This window comes from Acanthochromis polyacanthus, chromosome 7 (assembly GCF_021347895.1).
Source record: "Acanthochromis polyacanthus isolate Apoly-LR-REF ecotype Palm Island chromosome 7, KAUST_Apoly_ChrSc, whole genome shotgun sequence".
Taxonomy (NCBI): domain Eukaryota; kingdom Metazoa; phylum Chordata; class Actinopteri; family Pomacentridae; genus Acanthochromis; species Acanthochromis polyacanthus.
In genome coordinates this window covers 34,913,896-34,926,964 of record NC_067119.1, presented here as the reverse complement: position 1 = coordinate 34,926,964, position 13,069 = coordinate 34,913,896, and positions in this window count along the sequence as shown.

Sequence of the window (13,069 nt, the reverse complement as noted above, 5' to 3'; positions counted from 1 at the left end):
AATCATCATCAGTAAGGCGGGGAAGGTTAACGCTACTTAGGAAATTATTACACGTTTGTTGATTGAAATTATTTTTTCGAATTATATAACTCCTTGTAAAAAGTGGCAAAACAAGTGTTTACTTTCTTGGGGTCCAATTGTATGGTACCATTATTGTCTTTAATGCAGAAAATATCAGCGAAATGCTCATCAGATTGAAGTTTCATTGCTAGTAGATGATAATAAAAATAATTTATTAAAACTTGACTGTGATTCATTTTCCGTTATTGGCCAGATCTGTCCAGAATTACTATTGCAACAACACATCATCAGTAGGGTAAAATTAACCTGTCTCACGACGGTCTAATCCCAGCTCATGTTCCCAATTAGTGGGTGAACAATCAAACGGTTGGTGAAGAAGAGTTGAAAGTAATAGTTCTGTCTTGTTTTATGCATGAGAAATTCTGAGTGACACCCCAGGAGTGAGTTAATCTCTTTTTTAACCAGATCCTTTTGTAAAGCAGTAGCATCATCAAAATTAAGCTGTAAAGCAGTATCAAGAGCAGCATATTTTGATTCCAAAGCTTCTAGTTTAGCTGCATGTTCTTTGTTACGTGTTGAAGCATATAATGTGGTATTACTCCTAATAAAGCCCTTTACTGCCTCCCAAAGAATCCTTGGATCTAAAACCGAGCCGACATTGAACTCCAGAAATTCAGTAAGGTTGCTTTCAAACTGACCTATGAATTTTTCATCTCTTAATAATGATGAATTAAAACACCACCTCGGAGCTTTGTTTGGCAAAGGGCGAAGAGTGACGGAACAAAATACAGGTTTGTGATCGAGCACGTAATTGGAATATAGTGTGCATTTTGAATATTTTGGAATAAATCCCTCGAAGCAAGTAAAAAACCTAGTCTCGAAAAAGATTTGTCTCCCTGAGAAGAACGAAAAATCTTTTAAGAAAGGGTTCAACATTCGCCATATGTCAACCAAACCAGTATCAGATGCCAATTTGCGGAGTGCTTCAGATGCTAGGCGTCGGTCCCTGCTCTCAATGCCACCTGTTCTATCCATGTTACTGTCCCATATTGCATTAAAGTCTGCCCCCAAAACTAAGAGAAAGCCTGTGAGATCAAGCAAAGTTTTAGTTAAAAATGTATAAAAACATACATCAAACATGTTAAGAGCGTAAGCAGAAATAAATGCAATATTCTTCCCCTCCATGCGGATCTTAGCAATAGCTATCCGACCTGCATCATCTGCCCAAGAATCAATCACTTCAAATTTCAGTTTGCGTTTACATAGCACCATAACCCCTTTACATTTTGTGGCTGTGGATGAAGTTGCAATAGAGTGGTAAAATTTATTAGCTAAATGACATGAATCTCTAAGCAATAAATGAGATTCCTGTATCATAGCGAAATCAATGTTTTCCCTGCAAAGAAATTCCAATACGGTTGTCCTTTTGTGTGGAGTGTTAAGACCCCTAGCATTGATTGAAACAAGGTTAAGAGCCGTCATGTTCAATCAGGTTTTGATGATAAAACAAGATGGAAAAGAAAGGATAGAGTTGATTCAATAGCCATTGGAGAGAAAAAAAAAGTCTGGATCCAGGGAAAAACAGAAAAAAATGGAAAAAGGGGGCTTGGGGAAACATACCATCAAACCCTCCTGATAAATCCACTTTCGGATAACTAACTCAAGAAAACAAGAGTTTCAGGCCTCACAAGTGTGACACCAACATCACCAGACATCAAAATAGAAATTACAATAATGTGAACCCTTACCTTAATACTATAACATTTTTAACCTTGAAGAACAAACTGCAAATTGACATACCCCTGAACATGCTTCCCATCCAACTTAAGTGCCTTACAGACGTACATTACTTAAAAATGGGGCATAAAATGCATCGACAGTGGAAATTAGAAATAGTCAATATGTGAAAGAATAAATAACCAAAGGTGCAGTTGAAAGAAAACAAATAAAAATGTCTCCACAATACAGTGTTTATAACTCCCAAATGCTTAAAAAAGAAAGGAAGAAGAAAAAAAACACTGTAATAGAGAAAGAGATGGCCAATATTGTCCAAGTCATTGTCTCACCCAAATCTGTCTGTAAGGTCCATGAGGGAGAAAGAAATGGAGGGAGGGGGGCAGTTAGAGGTTTTTAATGCACTTCAGGGCCTTATTAGGATCCTCAAAATGATGCTTTATCCCACGCGGTGTAGTGAATGACAGAATGGCAGGATAACCAAGACCAAATGGGATTTTCGCTGAGTGAAGCAGGTGTTTACACTCCAAGAAGGCGTGTTGACGCTCCTGCGTAGCCTTCGAGAAATCTTGGTGGAAGCTTATTTTGTGGTTCCTCCAGCAAACATCACCAAGATCCCTGGCAAGTTATCTTACCAGCTCCATCTGTTGAAACCTCAGCAAGCGAACGATGAAAGGCCTCGGTGGGGCTCCGGGCTTAGCTGGTAGCAATGACCGATGAGCACGCTCCAAATCCAGCCCTCCCTAGAATTCAGCCTGAAGGATTTCGGGAAGAGTAGCCCTCAGGAACGAGATAGCATCTTTATTTTCAACGTTTTCTGGGAAGCCATAAATGCTTAGATTCACTCTCCTGTCCCGATCCTCATATTCCATTAGTTTGGCGTTCAATGTTTCCACCTCAGAAGCCGAAGCCGAGGGGGAATCGCACCGCTGCTGCTCCGCTTCCTCCAGCATATCGATACGGGCTCGTTATCCTCGTTAGCATTTCGGCTAGCTTAGCCTCCATCGCTACAACCGCTCTTCTAGTTTCTGACAAGTCCTTGTGAACTTCCTCAAAATGTTTGGCTTGATCGTTTAAGATCTTTGATCAGTCGCCACCTTCTGAAGAAGCTCATGCATTTTACCAGTGGAGACAGCCGCATCTGTGGCATCCTGGAGTGACGAGGCTGAAGAGGCCTGGTTAGCCTTCAAGCCAGGAGTAGCAGTAGCTCGGACACTTTGCTGCTGTTGCGGTCCATCTGAATCGTTCTTCCGGAGGTTCGGCATTTCGTTCTCACTGGTTATAGTCAGTCACTTATTCATGAACAAATATGTATTGAAGCATCGCAAATACCTGTATGTTCACGTAAAATATAAACTGGTGAGGTCGGAGCCTCCAGCTTATGCAGCCATCTTACTCGGCGCCCACAAACGTCATGGACATTGTTTTTTGATTGTTTGATTTTGCCTTGTCTTACTGCCTCGGTTCCAGGAATGTTAAGCCTGATGCCCTGTCTCGCCTCTGACGACTTCAAGGAGCCCGGTCCAATTCTCCCTAAGTCCTGTCCGATGGCCACCTTGACTTGGCAGGTGGAAGCGGACGTGCGTCAGGCTCAGCAGCAGCATCCAGACTCAGGTAATGGTCCTGTGGGATGCTTGTTCATGCCTGATCCTGTCCGTTCTAGCGTTTTACAGTGGGGACATTCTTCTAAAGTTGCCTGTCATCCTGGCACTCATCGGACCTTGGGGCTAATCTAGTGACGGTTCAGGTGGCCGACCATGGAACAGGACGTTAAAGAGTTCATTGCAACTTGTACCACCTTCGCAGTAAGACGTCAAACCAGGTCAGTCCAGGGCTACCTCAGCCCCTCCCAATACCCAAGCGTCCATGGTCACATATTGCTGTCGATTTTGTAAATGGCTTTCCTCCTTTCAGAGGTAACACTGTCATACTCACCATAGTAGATCGTTTTTCTAAAGCTGCCCATTTTGTCCCTCTCGCTAAGTTACCCACAGCTAAAGAGACCGCAGATGCCATGATCAATCACGTGTTTCGCCTCCATGGGATACCTGCGGATATTGTGTCAGACCGGGGGCCACAGTTTGTCTCCGAGGTATGGAAAAGTTTTTGCAATGCTCCTGGGGCCACTGTTAGCCGAACCTCTGGTTTTCACCCACAGTCTAACGGACAGACTGAGCGTACTAACCGGACTCTGGAAGTTTTTTGAGATGCATGGTTTTGGAGAATCCCTCCTCCTGGTCCGACTGACTCCCGTGGATTGAGTATGCGCACAATTCTTTGCCGAATGCCTCGTCTGAGTTCTCTCCTTTTTTGTGTTCCCTGGGCTACCAGCCCCCTCTGTTCCCTTCCCAGGAGTCAGAGATCAACATTCCTTCTGTGAACGTCTTGGTCCACCGGATGCAGGGCACCTGGAGACGTGCGTGACAAGCCTTGCTTCGGGTCAACCAGCAGATGGTGACCCAGGCCAATCGCCATCGGAAGCCCGCTCCGGTATATCATCCCTGCCAAAAGGTTTGGCTTCGGGCAAAGGACATCCCCCTACGTGTGGAGTCTCAGAAGTTGGCCCCTCGCTTCATTGGACCCTTCGACGTAGCGCGTATCATTAATCTCAGTTCTGTTCGGCTTCATTTGCCTCCTTCTATAAAGGTCCATCCCACATTTCATGTTTCCCAACTCAAGCCTGTTGTAGAAAGCACTCTAGCTCCCCCTGTCCATCCCCCTCCTCCACCCAGGGTCATCGATGGTGCACCTGCCTATACGGTGCGCTGCTTCCAGGACGCCCGGCGCCATGGCCGTGGCCTTCAATTCCTGGTAGACTGGGAGGGATATCGACCTGAGGAACGCAGATGGGTTCCTAGAAATCAGATTATTGACAGAACTTTGATTACTGACTTTTTTAGACACCATCCGGACTACCCTGCTCGGGCACCTGGAGGTGCCCATAGAGGGGGTGGGTGGGGTGGGGTGGTACTGTTAAACTGGCAACTGCCAATTCTGGGTAGTGCTCTCTCGCCTCCTCTCCCTTTCTCCTCTTACAGGTTCCTTTAGGATTGATTGCATCGGCAGGTGTCCATCGGCTATCAGGAGCAGGTGGAGGCAGGCCCAATCTACTCTCGTCTGCCTGCTATTTAATGAGACGCCACTCTCCTCTCTGTGCCAGATCATGACACTACCAGCCTGGATTCTCTGGCTCACTCGTTCCACCCAGTTTCCCGTTCTCAACAGCCACCTCCTTGGATCAACTCACCAGACCAGATTCTCTCCACCTGGCGTCCCTCTCTCACCGACCTGCTGCTGCCATTCCCCACTTCTTCTCTGCCGGCCGTGCCAGAACCCAGTCCGAGCGTCCATTCGTTTGAGTACAATTGTTAATGGAGATGGTTGTGTTAGTTGTAGTATCTTTAAACCAGTTTTGCCTATAGTCATCGAGCATTAGTATGCTTGTTTGTACATACTATCAGGTGTGTCTCGCTAATGTTCCTTAGTTTCGCTTTGAGTAATCCAGCCATAGTGGCTTCGTCCTTTGTTCTTCAGCTAATGCTAAAGTGTTCTTTGTCATAGTAAGCTTAGTTTTTCTGTATCTCTTTTCAGTATTCGCTATTCTTACCTGGTTGTTGCCCGACATAGGTCAGTAACTCTTCTCGACCACTAGTTGCAGTGTAGCTCATTTTCTTTGTGGACTTCCGGTTTTAGTTTTCCGGTTCAAGTTTGTAGTTTTTTTTGGAGAACTTCCTGTAATAAACTCAAACGTGGCAACGTTTCATTTCCTGCACTTGAGCTCCCTCGCAAATCGATACACTCTCAGCTCATTGTTTTGTGTTTCCAACCCACAACTTTATACTGATCTAGTTCAGTTTCATTGAATGAAACCAAAGGAACCAGAGGCAGCTGCTGTTATCATCAAAGCTTGAATAAACCCAGTTTGCACTAGTTTGTAAGACACGAGCTTGTAAAGACAAGAGATATTTAGTTGGAGACACCAACACAGAGCTGAAAGAAGAGTCAGGTGGCCCAAAACCACATCAGTGTGTAAATATTCTCATGTTTGCTAGGAAACAACATATGGGTCTCTAAGATGACAATATATCAGTTTTTTATTCAGTTTGTTGCCTTGTGTCTAGTTGGACATGAACAACAATAAATGCAGCTTTAAATAAGAACAAATCAATCAATTACCCATGTTTTTATTGTAAAAGAAAGCTATGAAGTTGCTTGTTTGCTCTTAAAGAAATATGTGCCAAGGTTTAACAGAGCAATGAAGAATGAATGGTCACTGAACTAGACAATACTTAGGGCACATAACCATCTTCACATATCCGCATATAATGCCTTTTTCTATTACTTGCAATCAAGCGAAACAGAATCTTGTAAAATGAACCACTGGATTTGGATTCAAGGCTGAATCTTAATACTTATAAAATGTGTCCACTGTTAGAACTTAGATCAGTTGTCTGTTAGTTTCCAATGTTGTTTCATCTGTTTCAAATTCCAATTTAATTCAATTCAGTTCAATTTAATTCAATTTTATTTATGTAGCGCCAATTACAGTCAAATTGTTTCAAGACGCTTTACAGAACCCATATGCCTGACCCCCAGAGCAAGCCCTAAGGTGACAGTGGCAAGGAAAACAGCCTTTTAACAGGGAAAAAACCTGAAGCAGAACCCGGCTCTGTATGTAGGGGTACCCATCTGCCTGCTGGCTGGGCAGGTTGAGAGGGACAGAAAAGGTAGAGGTAGAGGGGCAGAGGTAGAAGGGCAAAAGTAGAGGGGTGGAAAGGGGGAGCAATGGGAGAGGAGGGGAGTGGGGAACAAGGAACATATAATGCATAGTTGGATACATGTATGATAAACTAGATGATACATACAAAGTACAAGCTAACATTGAAACTGATTCAGCTCATTTGCAACATTTTTAACAGAATAAAGTTCATGTGTTATTTATTTGGTGTTCTTCACAGAGCCTCTGTTGACTTGACTCTTTGTGTATAAAACCTCATTTTGGGATGACGGGGAAATACAATCCACCCCCCAGGGATGAGGGGTGTAAAGTAGCGGGTGGAAGGTGGGTTTAGCTCAGGAGAGACTGCTGGAACTGATGCTGTGAATGTTTGTAGTGCTGGCTTCCTGTCTCTGTAATTAGTGCTGTCACATCAGTGTCCTTCACACCCGGTGGGCAGCTGGAGCAAGAGCTCTGGGCAGCCCCTCCTCACATGCCAATCGATGGGCTCGCCCTGGCTCCAAACAGCCAACCCCGCCTGATAGAGCCATAACACACACTCACATATAAACATGCACTCATGGTGTCGGTTTCATGTGCTCTGCCAGCATGTAAATGTACACAACTCCCCCAAAGTGGACGTGGTTCTCTGGCCAAAAAGCAAAACAGGTCATTGTCACTAAGGAATGCTGAAAACATTTGCTACTGTGCCGAGATGATTCAACGTGCTTGTAGAAGTTTCAGCCCCATTTAACATGAATGACATTGTGTTAGAAAGACAAATGGGTCAATCTGCATCAGTTCAGACAGAACTCAGGAGAAATGTTGGTGCACAGAGTTTACTTATGTATTTGTGAACTAAAAAGTAACATCTGTTAAACATTTTGGCTAAAGTGTGAGAATTTCATATGTTTTCAGACCTCTTAATTACAATGATAAATTTTTGACTTCTTTTAAGGAAGTAGGCATTGCAATTCAATTCTGACTCACTACTGTTCAAAAGCTTGGGGTCACTCAGCCAATTTCATGTTTTCCATGAAAATTCATACTTTTATTCATGTGCTAGCATAATCACAAAATGGTTTCCTAATCATCAATTAGCCTTTCAGCACCATTAGCTAACACAATGTAGCATTAGAACACAGGAGTGATGGTTGCTGGAAATGTTCCTCTGTACCCCTATGTAGAAATTCCATTAAAAAATCATCCATTTCCAGCTAGAATAGTCATTTAAGACATTAACAATGTCTACACTGAGTTTATGATTAATTTAATGTTATCTTCATTGAAAAATCTGATAAGGAACACATACACAAACACACACTCACACACATACACAAACACACTAACCCTTAAGATGTTTGTCTTGCACAGCTAGTTAAAACTTAAAGTGTTCTTTCTGATACATATGCCGATGGTGTAAGTGCGTTTGTGCATGCGTGAAGATAAAGTACAAGAAGAGTTGTCAGGAAAAGTGAGACTCATTAGTGCCTCAGTAAGTTTAAAGGAATAAACTTCATGTCTCATCAGCTTCTCAAAAAGTTTTTCAAAGTCTTATATAAAAAACTTCATATCCCCTCAGGATGCGATGGTGTCTGTGAAAATATATGTTTTGCAGACCCCTGAACCCCTGAACAAGGTTACTGCCTTAAACTTGCCTCACAAACTTCAGACCTATCAAATTCCTCTGTAACATAAGGACTTAATAGGTATGCATGCTGTTCAGTGCTGTTGTTACTAAACATATTAGACTCTCTAGTCCAGGGGTCGGCAACCCACGACTCTGGAGCCGCATGCGGCTCTTTTATCCCTCTGTTGCGGCTCCCAGTAACTTTGGAAAAAAAATAATCAGCAGGCCATTCAATTTAAAAAAATGTATTTTAGTTTGTTAATTTTTAAAATTTAATTCTAAATTTGAAGATTATGGTGATCTTGTAACATCAAAATAAAACGTCTTAATTTTTGTCTGTCAAAATATGCATCCCAGCCATCAATCTCCGACACTCACCACCTGCGTGTATTCATTTGGAGTCCTGTTGATATTCGGATCCCAGTGTTTGCTCTACATTCATTCAGCAGCGGCGGGCCACCATTCCTAAATCCGAGCTGTCGCTCCATCAAATTTCTTTCTTTTTCTTATTGTCGCAAATACACCACTGCCGCATGTCTCCGCCTTCACAGCAGAGTCCTGCATTGGTCGGGTACTCGTGAGTAATATGGTAAACTACGGATAATTGTCTTGCTCAGTATCTACTCTTTGATATGTCAGGTTAATACGACGTTACTCGCGAGAGCACGGCTCGATGTCACGTCCAGCATCCAGGCAGCAGGTCAGAGAGTCAGAGGAGTGTCGTCTTGGAAAATAGGGCAGTGACTTACCGGAGAAAAGTTATTAGTTTAAGATAAATAGATAAATAGATTTTACAAGTTAAATAGACATTCGCAAATTATTAACTTCCAGCTAACATTACGTAACATATGAGGTCCAAGAGCAAAAATGACATGAACCAAGTAAGATAAATATTAGTGGTAGGACACAATTAAAAAATGAATCTATGAGGCTTTGTAATTAATTAATCACGACTGATTAACAAGGGCATAGAGGTAAAAAAAAAAAAAAATGCGATATATGCAGTGTTGTCTTCATTTTAAATGCCAAAAGGATTTTGCGGCTCCTGGTGTTTTCTGTGGTAAATGAAATGGCTCTTTGAGTGTTACCGACCCCTGCTTTAGTCTTATGTGGAGCAGCCATATTCCTCCAAAGGTCCCAAATCATCCCCTGTGCTGCTTTAGGTTACTTATACCAGGCTGGAGCTAAAGAAGAGAAACACTGAAAAACTTAATGTCATCTCTGACTCAGCAAGGTGAGAAGATGAACTGGCTCATCTTAGAGCTAGAAGCAATGAGCAGATCAGACAGAAAGGCAAGAGAAGAAGACAGCCTACCTGGATCAGTTGTTGGTTTGAATGAGAGAAAGGAGAAAAGGCCTTTGCTGCTCGTGAAATAAAACCATGCCAGTGGAGCTCTAACAAACTATTGAATGGTACAAACTCTGCAAAGAGGGGAGCTCCTTCGTATTTGTCTCTGTCTGTGTGGTGTAGTGTGAATCTCTCTCTCTCTCTCTCTCTCTCTCTCTCTCTCTCTCTCTCTCTCTCTCTCTCTCATGATTATGTCAATAATGGACAAACTAGGACTCAGCATAGAGCTCCAGGCAGGACGTGGTTTCAGAATATGGTTAACACGATCCGCTGATAGAAAATCTCTCAACATACTGAACCAGCACGTCAATATATATAGCTTTGTGGAAAAAGTGATAAAGGATGAGAAGTTACCGGATCCAACACATGCAAAGATACTACAAGTTAAATAGATTTCAAGGACTGGTTACAGAGCAATAAAGATAATTTATCTGGTTTTTGGGGCAATTTCTTTATTTATTTTTTCTCAGTTAAAATACCAAGAGCAAATAGAAAGGAAAAAAGGTTTCAGTCCACTATGTTTGTTTCTTGCTATTAAACCCCTGTACTTTCATTTCATTCAGTTCTAGACCTTTGACAGAAGCTTGATTTATATCCTGTGTTGAACGTACGCAGAGCCTACACTGTAATCAATGCAAGTGGCTTACGCTGTTGTGAACATTCACACTGTGCTGGTGTGTGTGTATCACTCGGTAATAGAGGACTGCATTGGGACTGGGATTCTGCAGGGCCCAGCACAAATCTTGCAGAAATATGTAGTTTTAACTTTGCTGCAGGGGAGATCAGGCAGCTGAAAAAATAGATTACAGTTTCTAAGATTTACCATCACCAGAAGGATGGCGCCAACAAATGAAACTGGAAAGAAGATGAAAGCAAGTATTTATAATAGAAATGCGAAGCAAGTCTGACACGTGAGCTAATTCTCCCATTGTTACTGAGTTGAAAGTTAAAAAAAGAACAAGTGTAACAGGCCAGATTAACCCCTTGGCCAAAGTATACCCGGGTATAAACTGTCCTAGGCCAATAACTAGAATGTCCTTGAGCTAATTACAATTTAAAAAAGTTGAAATTAATTGAATTGAAAACCCAGAAAAAATTAAACAAAACATGATGAAAGAACATCCACATTGGCTGGTGTTGCTTTCAATTGTTTCTGTACAAAAGATTTCAGTATAATATCTCTTTGTATTGTCTTTGATTTGTGCTTAAACTAAGACTGACTTCATCTGTGTGATTACACCACCAGCCAAAGTACACAGTGTCTTGTGAAAGTATTCGGCCCCCTTGAACTTTTCAACCTTTCGCCACATTTCAGGCTTCAAACATAAAGATATAAAATTTTAATTTTTTGTCAAGAATCAACAACAAGTGGGACACAATCGTGAAGTGGAACGAAATTTATTGGATATTTTAAACTTTTTTAACAAATAAAAACCTGAAAAGTGGGGTGTGCAATATTATTCGGCCCCCTTGCATTAATACTTTGTAGCGCCACCTTTTGCTGCAATTACAGCTGCAAGTCACTTGGGGTATGTCTCTATCAGTTTTGCACATCGAGAGACTGAATTTCTTGCCCATTCTTCCTTGCAAAACAGCTCGAGCTCAGTGAGGTTGGATGGAGAGCGTTTGTGAACAGCAGTCTTCAGCTCTGCCCACAGATTCTCGATTGGATTCAGGTCTGGACTTTGACTTGGCCATTCTAACACCTGGATACGTTTATTTGTCAACCATTCCATTGTAGATTTGGCTTTATGTTTTGGATCATTGTCCTGTTGGAAGATAAATCTCCGTCCCAGTCTCAGGTCTTTTGCAGACTCCAACAGGTTTTCTTCCAGAATGGTCCTGTATTTGGCTCCATTCATCTTCCCATCAATTTTAACCATCTTCCCTGTCCCTGCTGAAGAAAAGCAGGCCCAAACCATGAGGCTGCCACCACCACGTTTGACAGTGGGGATGGTGTGTTCAGGGTGATGAGCTGTGTTGCTTTTACGCCAAACATATCGTTTTGCATTGTCGCCAAAAAGTTCAATTTTGGTTTCATCTGACCAGAGCACCTTCTTCCACATGTTTGGTGTGTCTCCCAGGTGGCTTGTGGCAAACTTTAAACGAGACTTTTTATGGATATCTTTGAGAAATGGCTTTCTTCTTGCCACTCTTCCATAAAGGCCAGATTTGTGCAGTGTACGACTGATTGTTGTCCTATGGACAGACTCTCCCACCTCAGCTGTTCATCCAGAGTGATCATGGGCCTCTTGGCTGCATCTCTGATCAGTCTTCTCCTTGTTCGAGGTGAAAGTTTTGAGGGACGGCCGGGTCTTGGTAGATTTGCAGTGGTCTGATACTCCTTCCATTTCAATATGATTGCTTGCACAGTGCTCCTTGAGATGTTTAAAGCTTGGGAAATCTTTTTGTATCCAAATCCGGCTTTAAACTTCTCCACAACAGTATCTCGGACCTGCCTGGTGTGTTCCTTGGTCTTCATGATGCTCTCTGCACTTTAAACAGAACCCTGAGACTGTCACAGAGCAGGTGCATTTATACGGAGACTTGATTACACACAGGTGGATTCTATTTATCATCATCAGTCATTTAGGACAACATTGGATCATTCAGAGATCCTCACTGAACTTCTGGAGTGAGTTTGCTGCACTGAAAGTAAAGGGGCCGAATAATATCGCACGCCCCACTTTTCAGTTTTTTATTTGTTAAAAAAGTATAAAATATCCAATAAATTTCGTTCCACTTCACGATTGTGTCCCACTTGTTGTTGATTCTTGACAAAAAATTAAAATTTTATATCTTTACGTTTGAAGCCTGAAATGTGGCAAAAGGTTGAAAAGTTCAAGGGGGCCGAATACTTTCACAAGACACTGTACTTTAGCTTAGCCCAATTCATACCCCGGGCACTGAAATTAAAGATTTTGGCCAGGACCCAAAATTTAAGATATCGGTCCCACCCGAGGTGACCAATTCTTTTTGGTATTTTTAACTTGCTATATGTCTCTAGTTTACATTTTAATATGATAGCCCTTGCATACTCACAGCTAAATATATTTTAGCACTCGTTAAATGGACATGACCCACGATGAAATGCATGGAGTCTGAGCCAAAAGTCCTATCAAAAGTCCTATCAACACGACAGGACAATTTGATGGGATTTTTCCTTCACTGCGAAAAAATATGAAACACCACATGCTACACATGACCTGAATAATAACTTTACAGCTCAGAACAATACTATAACAAACATGAGACTGAGAAAGATTTTGTTGCTATGGTAACAAGATTATCTGTAAGCAGGATGGAACACTAAAATAGTGGAAATCTGACAATTTCAAAGTTAAGTTCCATTGAAGTTTAAAAAAAGACAAACCATGTCTTGTGATTTGTGGTCAGTGAGAGACAGCAGACTATAATTTCCAGTTAAACATACAAAATACCTTTTAAATGGAGTCAAAACTGTCAAAATTGTGATGACAAGTTCAAAATATAACCCAGTTATAACAGACTGCTACCAGAATTCATCATGTCAAAACACTATTGCAAAGACTATTTCCATTACGAAGCTGAATTTTCAAATGCTTTTGCAGTTTTTATTTTAATTAAGTTTTTATCAGTT